At 61.6% G+C, this 10,000-nt stretch overlaps 1 non-coding gene across 1 annotated transcript; it reads right to left on the minus strand.

Moving 5' to 3' along the window:
• Window positions 1-6,825: 6,825 nt before the first annotated feature.
• LOC148058147 (5S ribosomal RNA) lies at window positions 6,826-6,944 on the minus strand. The gene has a single exon (XR_015710126.1). It is a non-coding gene; the product is annotated as a 5S ribosomal RNA (ribosomal RNA).
• Between the last annotated feature and the right edge of the window lie 3,056 nt (window positions 6,945-10,000).

Consider the following 10,000-nt stretch of genomic DNA (forward strand, 5'->3'; position numbering starts at 1 on the left):
AAAAAGACCACTTTTTGAGGAGCAGTCACACTCGGAAAAAATTTCTTTCGTCAGGCAAAAGAACCAGAGTTCTCCGCGGCCATCCACTCCAACCTTGTCCGACTTTGAGGCACCAGGCTCGGCCACCCTCCGAGCCTTTTCCTTCCCTCTCCTGTTATGGTGCCTCCCTATTAACCTCTAGGTGGTTGCGCTCGTGACATCAAAAAGACCACTTTTTGCAGAGCAGTCACACTCGGAAAAAATTTCTTTCGTCAGGCAAAAGAACCAGAGTTCTCCGCGGCCATCCACTCCGACCTTGTCCGATTTTGAGGCACCAGGCTCGGCCACCCTCCGAGCCCTTTCCTTCCCTCTCCTGTTATGGTGCCTCCCTATTAACCTCTAGGTGGTTGCGCTCGTGACATCAAAAAGACCACTTTTTGAGGAGCAGTCACACTCGGAAAAAATTTCTTTCGTCTGGCAAAAGAACCAGAGTTCTCCGCGGCCATCCACTCCAACCTTGTCCGATTTTGAGGCACCAGGCTCGGCCACCCTCCGAGCCTTTTCACTCCCTCTCCTGTTATGGTGCCTCCCTATTAACCTCTAGGTGGTTGCGCTCGTGACATCAAAAAGACCACTTTTTGAGGAGCAGTCACACTCGGAAAAAATTTCTTTCGTCTGGCAAAAGAACCAGAGTTCTCCGCGGCCATCCACTCCAACCTTGTCCGACTTTGAGGCACCAGGCTCGGCCACCCTCCGAGCCTTTTCACTCCCTCTCCTGTTATGGTGCCTCCCTATTAACCTCTAGGTGGTTGCGCTCGTGACATCAAAAAGACCACTTTTTGCAGAGCAGTCACACTCGGAAAAAATTTCTTTCGTCAGGCAAAAGAACCAGAGTTCTCCGCGGTCATCCACTCCAACCTTGTCCGATTTTGAGGCACCAGGCTCGGCCACCCTCCGAGCCTTTTCACTCCCTCTCCTGTTATGGTGCCTCCCTATTAACCTCTAGGTGGTTGCGCTCGTGACATCAAAAAGACCACTTTTTGCAGAGCAGTCACACTCGGAAAAAATTTCTTTCGTCAGGCAAAAGAACCAGAGTTTTCAGCGGTCATCCACTCCAACCTTGTCCGATTTTGAGGCACCAGGCTCGGCCACCCTCCGAGCCTTTTCACTCCCTCTCCTGTTATGGTGCCTCCCTATTAACCTCTAGGTGGTTGCGCTCGTGACATCAAAAAGACCACTTTTTGCAGAGCAGTCACACTCGGAAAAAAATTTCTTTCGTCTGGCAAAAGAACCAGAGTTTTCAGCGGTCATCCACTCCAACCTTGTCCGATTTTGAGGCACCAGGCTCGGCCACCCTCCGAGCCTTTTCACTCCCTCTCCTGTTATGGTGCCTCCCTATTAACCTCTAGGTGGTTGCGCTCGTGACATCAAAAAGACCACTTTTTGCAGAGCAGTCACACTCGGAAAAAATTTCTTTCGTCTGGCAAAAGAACCAGAGTTTTCAGCGGTCATCCACTCCAACCTTGTCCGACTTTGAGGCACCAGGCTCGGCCACCCTCCGAGCCTTTTCACTCCCTCTCCTGTTATGGTGCCTCCCTATTAACCTCTAGGTGGTTGCGCTCGTGACATCAAAAAGACCACTTTTTGAGGAGCAGTCACACTCGGAAAAAATTTCTTTCGTCTGGCAAAAGAACCAGAGTTTTCAGCGGTCATCCACTCCAACCTTGTCCGATTTTGAGGCACCAGGCTCGGCCACCCTCCGAGCCTTTTCACTCCCTCTCCTGTTATGGTGCCTCCCTATTAACCTCTAGGTGGTTGCGCTCGTGACATCAAAAAGACCACTTTTTGCAGAGCAGTCACACTCGGGAAAAATTTCTTTCGTCTGGCAAAAGAACCAGAGTTTTCAGCGGTCATCCACTCCAACCTTGTCCGATTTTGAGGCACCAGGCTCGGCCACCCTCCGAGCCTTTTCACTCCCTCTCCTGTTATGGTGCCTCCCTATTAACCTCTAGGTGGTTGCGCTCGTGACATCAAAAAGACCACTTTTTTCAGAGCAGTCACACTCGGGAAAAATTTCTTTCGTCTGGCAAAAGAACCAGAGTTATCAGCGGTCATCCACTCCAACCTTGTCCGACGTTGAGGCACCGATGTCGGCCAAGTTCTGAGCGTTCCACCACCGAATGCCACTGGTCCTCAACACAGCGGACTTCCAATCCAACCTTGTCCGACTTTGAGGCACCGAAGTCGGCCTCAGCCCGAGCCTTCCCCCGCCGACCTCACTGGAGCCCGCCATCCAGGGACCGGCGGAGGTCGCCCGCATGACCGCGGCAAAGTGTCTCAAAGTCGGGCACGACCGCTCGAGTCACCCGCCAACCCGGTCCGGGGCACCTCCAGGGACCGGCGGAGGTCGCCCGCATGACCGCGGCAAAGTGTCTCAAAGTCGGGCATGACCGCTCGAGTCACCCGCCAACCCGGTCCGGGGCACCTCCAGGGACCGGCGGAGGACGCCCGCATGACCGCGACAAAGTGTCTCAAAGTCGGGCACGACCGCTCGAGTCACCCGCCAACCCGGTCCGGGGCACCTCCAGGGACCGGCGGAGGACGCCCGCATGACCGCGACAAAGTGTCTCAAAGTCGGGCATGACCGCTCGAGTCACCCGCCAACCCGGTCCGGGGCACCTCCAGGGACCGGCGGAGGACGCCCGCATGACCGCGACAAAGTGTCTCAAAGTCGGGCATGACCGCTCGAGTCACCCGCCAACCCGGTCCGGGGCACCTCCAGGGACCGGCGGAGGACGCCCGCATGACCGCGACAAAGTGTCTCAAAGTCGGGCACGACCGCTCGAGTCACCCGCCAACCCGGTCCGGGGCACCTCCAGGGACCGGCGGAGGACGCCCGCATGACCGCGACAAAGTGTCTCAAAGTCGGGCACGACCGTTCGAGTCACCCGCCAACCCGGTCCGGGGAACCTCCGGGGACCGGCGGAGGTCGCTCGCATGACCGCGACAAAGTGTCTCAAAGTCGGGCACGACCGCTCGAGTCACCCGCCAACCCGGTCCGGGGCACCTCCAGGGACCGGCGGAGGACGCCCGCATGACCGCGACAAAGTGTCTCAAAGTCGGGCATGACCGTTCGAGTCACCCGCCAACCCGGTCCGGGGCACCTCCAGGGACCGGCGGAGGAGGCCCGCATGACCGCGACAAAGTGTCTCAAAGTCGGGCATGACCGCTCGAGTCACCCGCCAACCCGGTCCGGGGCACCTCCGGGGACCGGCGGAGGACGCCCGCATGACCGCGACAAAGTGTCTCAAAGTCGGGCACGACCGCTCGAGTCACCCGCCAACCCGGTCCGGGGCACCTCCAGGGACCGGCGGAGGACGCCCGCATGACCGCGACAAAGTGTCTCAAAGTCGGGCACGACCGCTCGAGTCACCCGCCAACCCGGTCCGGGGCACCTCCAGGGACCGGCGGAGGACGCCCGCATGACCGCGACAAAGTGTCTCAAAGTCGGGCATGACCGCTCGAGTCACCCGCCAACCCGGTCCGGGGCACCTCCGGGGACCGGCGGAGGACGCCCGCATGACCGCGACAAAGTGTCTCAAAGTCGGGCACGACCGCTCGAGTCACCCGCCAACCCGGTCCGGGGCACCTCCGGGGAGCAGTGGAGGTCGCTCGCATGACCGCGACAAAGTGTCTCAAAGTCGGGCATGACCGCTCGAGTCGCCCGCCATCCCGGTCCGGAGCTCAACACTTTGTCGTTTTTTCCACTCCCTCCCCATTAACCTCTAGGTGGTTGCGCTCGTGACATCAAAAAGACCACTTTTTGCAGAGCAGTCACACTCGGAAAAAATTCGTTTCGTCTGGCAAAAGAACCAGAGTTCTCAGCGGGCTTCCAGTCCAACCTTGTCCGATTTTGAGGCACCAGGCTCGGCCACAGTCCGAGCCCATTCACTCCCTCCCCTGTTGTACTCGCTCCCTATTAACCTCTAGGTGGTTGCGCTCGTGACATCAAAAAGACCACTTTTTGAGGAGCAGTCACACTTAGGAAAAATCCGTTTGCGCTCACACCATCCCTCCCCATTAACCTCTAGGTGGTTGCGCTCGTGACATCAAAAAGACCACTTTTTGAGGAGCAGTCACACTTAGGAAAAATCCGTTTGCGCTCACACCATCCCTCCCCATTAACCTCTAGGTGGTTGCGCTCGTGACATCAAAAAGACCACTTTTTGAGGAGCAGTCAGACACCGAGGTTTTCTGGATTTATGTCCGTTTTCCTGGTTCTCTGACTCGGGCACCTTGTGACCGACATCCCCCCCTTCCCTGGTTCTATTTTGCCGATACTTTGGTGAGTTTTCTACCCGCAAACCAAGCCCCCCAAGCCCGCCGCCTGGTGGGGGAGCATGCCGCCTGGCCCGGTTCTATTTTAGGTCACTTTGGTGAGTTTTCTACCCGCAAACCAAGCCCCCCAAGCCCGCCGCCTGGTGGGGGAAGAGGCCCCCTGGTCCCGGTTCTATTTTAGGACACTTTGGTGAGTTTTCTACCCGCAAACCAAGCCCCCCAAGCCCGCCGCCTGGTGGGGGAAGATGCCCCCTGGTCCCGGTTCTATTTTAGGACACTTTGGTGAGTTTTCTACCCGCAAACCAAGCCCCCCAAGCCCGCCGCCTGGTGGGGGAACATGCCGCCTAGCCCGGTTCTATTTTAGGTCACTTTGGTGAGTTTTCTACCCGCAAACCAAGCCCCCCCAAGCCCGCCGCCTGGTGGGGGAAGAGGCCCCCTGGTCCCGGTTCTATTTTAGGACACTTTGGTGAGTTTTCTACCCGCAAACCAAGCCCCCCAAGCCCGCCGCCTGGTGGGGGAACATGCCCCCTGGTCCCGGTTCTATTTTAGGACACTTTGGTGAGTTTTCTACCCGCAAACCAAGCCCCCCAAGCCCGCCGCCTGGTGGGGGAACATGCCCCCTGGTCCCGGTTCTATTTTAGGACACTTTGGTGAGTTTTCTACCCGCAAACCAAGCCCCCCAAGCCCGCCGCCTGGTGGGGGAACATGCCCCCTGGTCCCGGTTCTATTTTAGGACACTTTGGTGAGTTTTCTACCCGGAAACCAAGCCCCCCAAGCCCGCCACCTGGTGGGGGAAGAGGCCCCCTGGTCCCGGTTCTATTTTAGGACACTTTGGTGAGTTTTCTACCCACACTGCAGGTCCCCAAATGCCGCCATCTGGTGGGGGAACATGCCGCCTGCACCGGTTCTATTTTAAGTCACTTTGGTGAGTTTTCTGCCCACACTACGGGTCCCCAAATGCCGCCATCTGGTGGGGGAACATGCCGCCTGCACCGGTTCTATTTTAAGTCACTTTGGTGAGTTTTCTGCCCACACTACGGCTCCCCAAATGCCGCCATCTGGTGGGGGAACATGCCGCCTGCACCGGTTCTATTTTAAGTCACTTTGGTGAGTTTTCTGCCCACACTACGGGTCCCCAAATGCCGCCATCTGGTGGGGGAACATGCCGCCTGCAACGGTTCTATTTTAAGTCACTTTGGTGAGTTTTCTGCCCACACTACGGGTCCCCAAATGCCGCCATCTGGTGGGGGAACATGCCGCCTGCACCGGTTCTATTTTAAGTCACTTTGGTGAGTTTTCTGCCCACACTACGGGTCCCCAAATGCCGCCATCTGGTGGGGGGACATGCCGCCTGCACCGGTTCTATTTTAAGTCACTTTGGTGAGTTTTCTGCCCACACTACGGGTCCCCAAATGCCGCCATCTGGTGGGGGAACTGCCGCCTAGTCCCGGTTCTATTTTAGGTCACTTTTCTCACTTTCTTACCCACAAATAACGCCCCAAATGCCGCCGCCTGGTGGGGGGAACTGCCGCCTAGTCCCGGTTCTATTTTAGGTCACTTTTCTCACTTTCTTACCCACAAATAATGCCCCAAATGCCGCCGCCTGGTGGGGGGAACTGCCGCCTAGTCCCGGTTCTATTTTAGGTCACTTTTCTCACTTTCTGACCCACAAATAATGCCCCAAATGCCGCCGCCTGGTGGGGGGAACTGCCGCCTAGTCCCGGTTCTATTTTAGGTCACTTTTCTCACTTTCTGACCCACAAATAATGCCCCAAATGCCGCCGCCTGGTGGGGGGAACTGCCGCCTAGTCCCGGTTCTATTTTAGGTCACTTTTCTCACTTTCTTACCCACAAATAATGCCCCAAATGCCGCCGCCTGGTGGGGGGAACTGCCGCCTAGTCCCGGTTCTATTTTAGGTCACTTTTCTCACTTTCTGACCCACAAATAATGCCCCAAATGCCGCCGCCTGGTGGGGGGAACTGCCGCCTAGTCCCGGTTCTATTTTAGGTCACTTTTCTCACTTTCTTACCCACAAATAATGCCCCAAATGCCGCCGCCTGGTGGGGGGAACTGCCGCCTAGTCCCGGTTCTATTTTAGGTCACTTTTCTCACTTTCTGACCCACAAATAATGCCCCAAATGCCGCCGCCTGGTGGGGGGAACTGCCGCCTAGTCCCGGTTCTATTTTAGGTCACTTTTCTCACTTTCTTACCCACAAATAATGCCCCAAATGCCGCCGCCTGGTGGGGGGAACTGCCGCCTAGTCCCGGTTCTATTTTAGGTCACTTTTCTCACTTTCTGACCCACAAATAATGCCCCAAATGCCGCCGCCTGGTGGGGGGAACTGCCGCCTAGTCCCGGTTCTATTTTAGGTCACTTTTCTCACTTTCTTACCCACAAATAATGCCCCAAATGCCGCCGCCTGGTGGGGGGAACTGCCGCCTAGTCCCGGTTCTATTTTAGGTCACTTTTCTCACTTTTCTACCCACAAATAATGGCAAAAAAAAATGCTTACAGCACCCAGTATTCCCAGGCGGTCTCCCATCCAAGTACTAACTGGGCCCGACCCTGCTTGGCTTCCGAGATCAGACGAGATCGGGCTCATTCAGGGTGGTGTGGCCGTAAGCGAGGGAAGCGCTTGTGAAATGCCCCAAAGTGTTGAAAATGTTCCCCAGGCCCCTGGTTCCCCATCCCCGCAGGAGGAGGCTCCCCAGGCCCCCTGGTTCCCCATCCCCGCAGGAGGAGGCTCCCCAGGCCCCCTGGTGCAGGAGGAGGCTCCCCAGGCCCCTGGTTCCCCATCCCCGCAGGAGGAGGCTCCCCAGGCCCCCTGGTTCCCCATCCCCGCAGGAGGAGGCTCCCCAGGCCCCATGGTTCCCCATCACCGCAGGAGGAGGCTCCCCAGGCCCCCTGGTTCCCCATCCCCGCAGGAGGAGGCTCCCCAGGCCCCCTGGTGCAGGAGGAGGCTCCCCAGGCCCCCTGGTTCCCCATCCCCGCAGGAGGAGGCTCCCCAGGCCCCCTGGTTCTCCATGCCCGCAGGAGGAGGCTCCCCAGGCCCCTGGTTCCCCATCCCCGCAGGAGGAGGCTCCCCAGGCCCCCTGGTTCTCCATGCCCGCAGGAGGAGGCTCCCCAGGCCCCCTGGTTCTCCATCCCCGCAGGAGGAGGCTCCCCAGGCCCCCTGGTTCTCCATCCCCGCAGGAGGAGGCTCCCCAGGCCCCCATGTTCTCCATGCCCGCAGGAGGAGGCTCCCCAGGCCCCTTGGTTCTCCATCCCCGCAGGAGTAGGCTCCCCAGGCGCCCTGGTTCTCCATCCCCGCAGGAGGAGGCTCCCCAGGCCCCCTGGTTCTCCATCCCCGCAGGAGGAGGCTCCCCAGGCCCCATGGTTCCCCATCACCGCAGGAGGAGGCTCCCCAGGCCCCCTGGTTCCCCATCCCCGCAGGAGGAGGCTCCCCAGGCCCCCTGGTTCTCCATCCCCGCAGGAGGAGGCTCCCCAGGCCCCCATGTTCTCCATGCCCGCAGGAGGAGGCTCCCCAGGCCCCTTGGTTCTCCATCCCCGCAGGAGGAGGCTCCCCAGGCCCCTGGTTCTCCATCCCCGCAGGAGGAGGCTCCCCAGGCGCCCTGGTTCTCCATCCCCGCAGGAGGAGGCTCCCCAGGCCCCCTGGTTCTCCATGCCCGCAGGAGGAGGCTCCCCAGGCCCCCTGGTTCTCCATCCCCGCAGGAGGAGGCTCCCCAGGCCCCCTGGTTCCCCATCCCCGCAGGAGGAGGCTCCCCAGGCCCCCTGGTTCTCCATGCCCGCAGGAGGAGGCTCCCCAGGCCCCCTGGTTCTCCATCCCCGCAGGAGGAGGCTCCCCAGGCCCCCATGTTCTCCATGCCCGCAGGAGGAGGCTCCCCAGGCCCCTTGGTTCTCCATCCCCGCAGGAGGAGGCTCCCCAGGCCCCTGGTTCCCCATCCCCGCAGGAGGAGGCTCCCCAGGCCCCCTGGTTCTCCATGCCCGCAGGAGGAGGCTCCCCAGGCCCCCTGGTTCTCCATGCCCGCAGGAGGAGGCTCCCCAGGCCCCCTGGTTCTCCATCCCCGCAGGAGGAGGCTCCCCAGGCCCCTGGTTCTCCATGCCCGCAGGAGGAGGCTCCCCAGGCCCCCTGGTTCTCCATGACCGCAGGAGGAGGCTCCCCAGGCCCCCTGGTTCTCCATCCCCGCAGGAGGAGGCTCCCCAGGCCCCCTGGTTCCCCATCCCCGCAGGAGGAGGCTCCCCAGGCCCCCTGGTTCCCCATCCCCGCAGGAGGAGGCTCCCCAGGCGCCCTGGTTCTCCATCCCCGCAGGAGGAGGCTCCCCAGGCCCCCTGGTTCTCCATGCCCGCAGGAGGAGGCTCCCCAGGCCCCCTGGTTCTCCATCCCCGCAGGAGGAGGCTCCCCAGGCCCCCTGGTTCCCCATCCCCGCAGGAGGAGGCTCCCCAGGCCCCCTGGTTCTCCATCCCCGCAGGAGGAGGCTCCCCAGGCCCCCATGTTCTCCATGCCCGCAGGAGGAGGCTCCCCAGGCCCCTTGGTTCCCCATCCCCGCAGGAGGAGGCTCCCCAGGCCCCTGGTTCTCCATCCCCGCAGGAGGAGGCTCCCCAGGCGCCCTGGTTCTCCATCCCCGCAGGAGGAGGCTCCCCAGGCCCCCTGGTTCTCCATGCCCGCAGGAGGAGGCTCCCCAGGCCCCCTGGTTCTCCATCCCCGCAGGAGGAGGCTCCCCAGGCCCCCTGGTTCCCCATCCCCGCAGGAGGAGGCTCCCCAGGCCCCCTGGTTCTCCATGCCCGCAGGAGGAGGCTCCCCAGGCCCCCTGGTTCTCCATCCCCGCAGGAGGAGGCTCCCCAGGCCCCCATGTTCTCCATGCCCGCAGGAGGAGGCTCCCCAGGCCCCTTGGTTCTCCATCCCCGCAGGAGGAGGCTCCCCAGGCCCCTGGTTCCCCATCCCCGCAGGAGGAGGCTCCCCAGGCCCCCTGGTTCTCCATGCCCGCAGGAGGAGGCTCCCCAGGCCCCCTGGTTCTCCATGCCCGCAGGAGGAGGCTCCCCAGGCCCCCTGGTTCTCCATCCCCGCAGGAGGAGGCTCCCCAGGCCCCTGGTTCTCCATGCCCGCAGGAGGAGGCTCCCCAGGCCCCCTGGTTCTCCATGACCGCAGGAGGAGGCTCCCCAGGCCCCCTGGTTCTCCATCCCCGCAGGAGGAGGCTCCCCAGGCCCCCTGGTTCCCCATCCCCGCAGGAGGAGGCTCCCCAGGCCCCCTGGTTCCCCATCCCCGCAGGAGGAGGCTCCCCAGGCCCCTGGTTCCCCATCCCCGCAGGAGGAGGCTCCCCAGGCCCCCTGGTTCTCCATGCCCGCAGGAGGAGGCTCCCCAGGCCCCCTGGTTCTCCATGCCCGCAGGAGGAGGCTCCCCAGGCCCCCTGGTTCTCCATCCCCGCAGGAGGAGGCTCCCCAGGCCCCTGGTTCTCCATGCCCGCAGGAGGAGGCTCCCCAGGCCCCCTGGTTCTCCATGACCGCAGGAGGAGGCTCCCCAGGCCCCCTGGTTCTCCATCCCCGCAGGAGGAGGCTCCCCAGGCCCCCTGGTTCCCCATCCCCGCAGGAGGAGGCTCCCCAGGCCCCCTGGTTCCCCATCCCCGCAGGAGGAGGCTCCCCAGGCCCCCTGGTTCTCCATCCCCGCAGGAGGAGGCCCCCCAGG

This window comes from Callionymus lyra, unplaced genomic scaffold, assembly GCF_982586985.1.
Source record: "Callionymus lyra unplaced genomic scaffold, fCalLyr1.hap1.1 HAP1_SCAFFOLD_138, whole genome shotgun sequence".
NCBI classification, from domain to species: domain Eukaryota; kingdom Metazoa; phylum Chordata; class Actinopteri; order Syngnathiformes; family Callionymidae; genus Callionymus; species Callionymus lyra.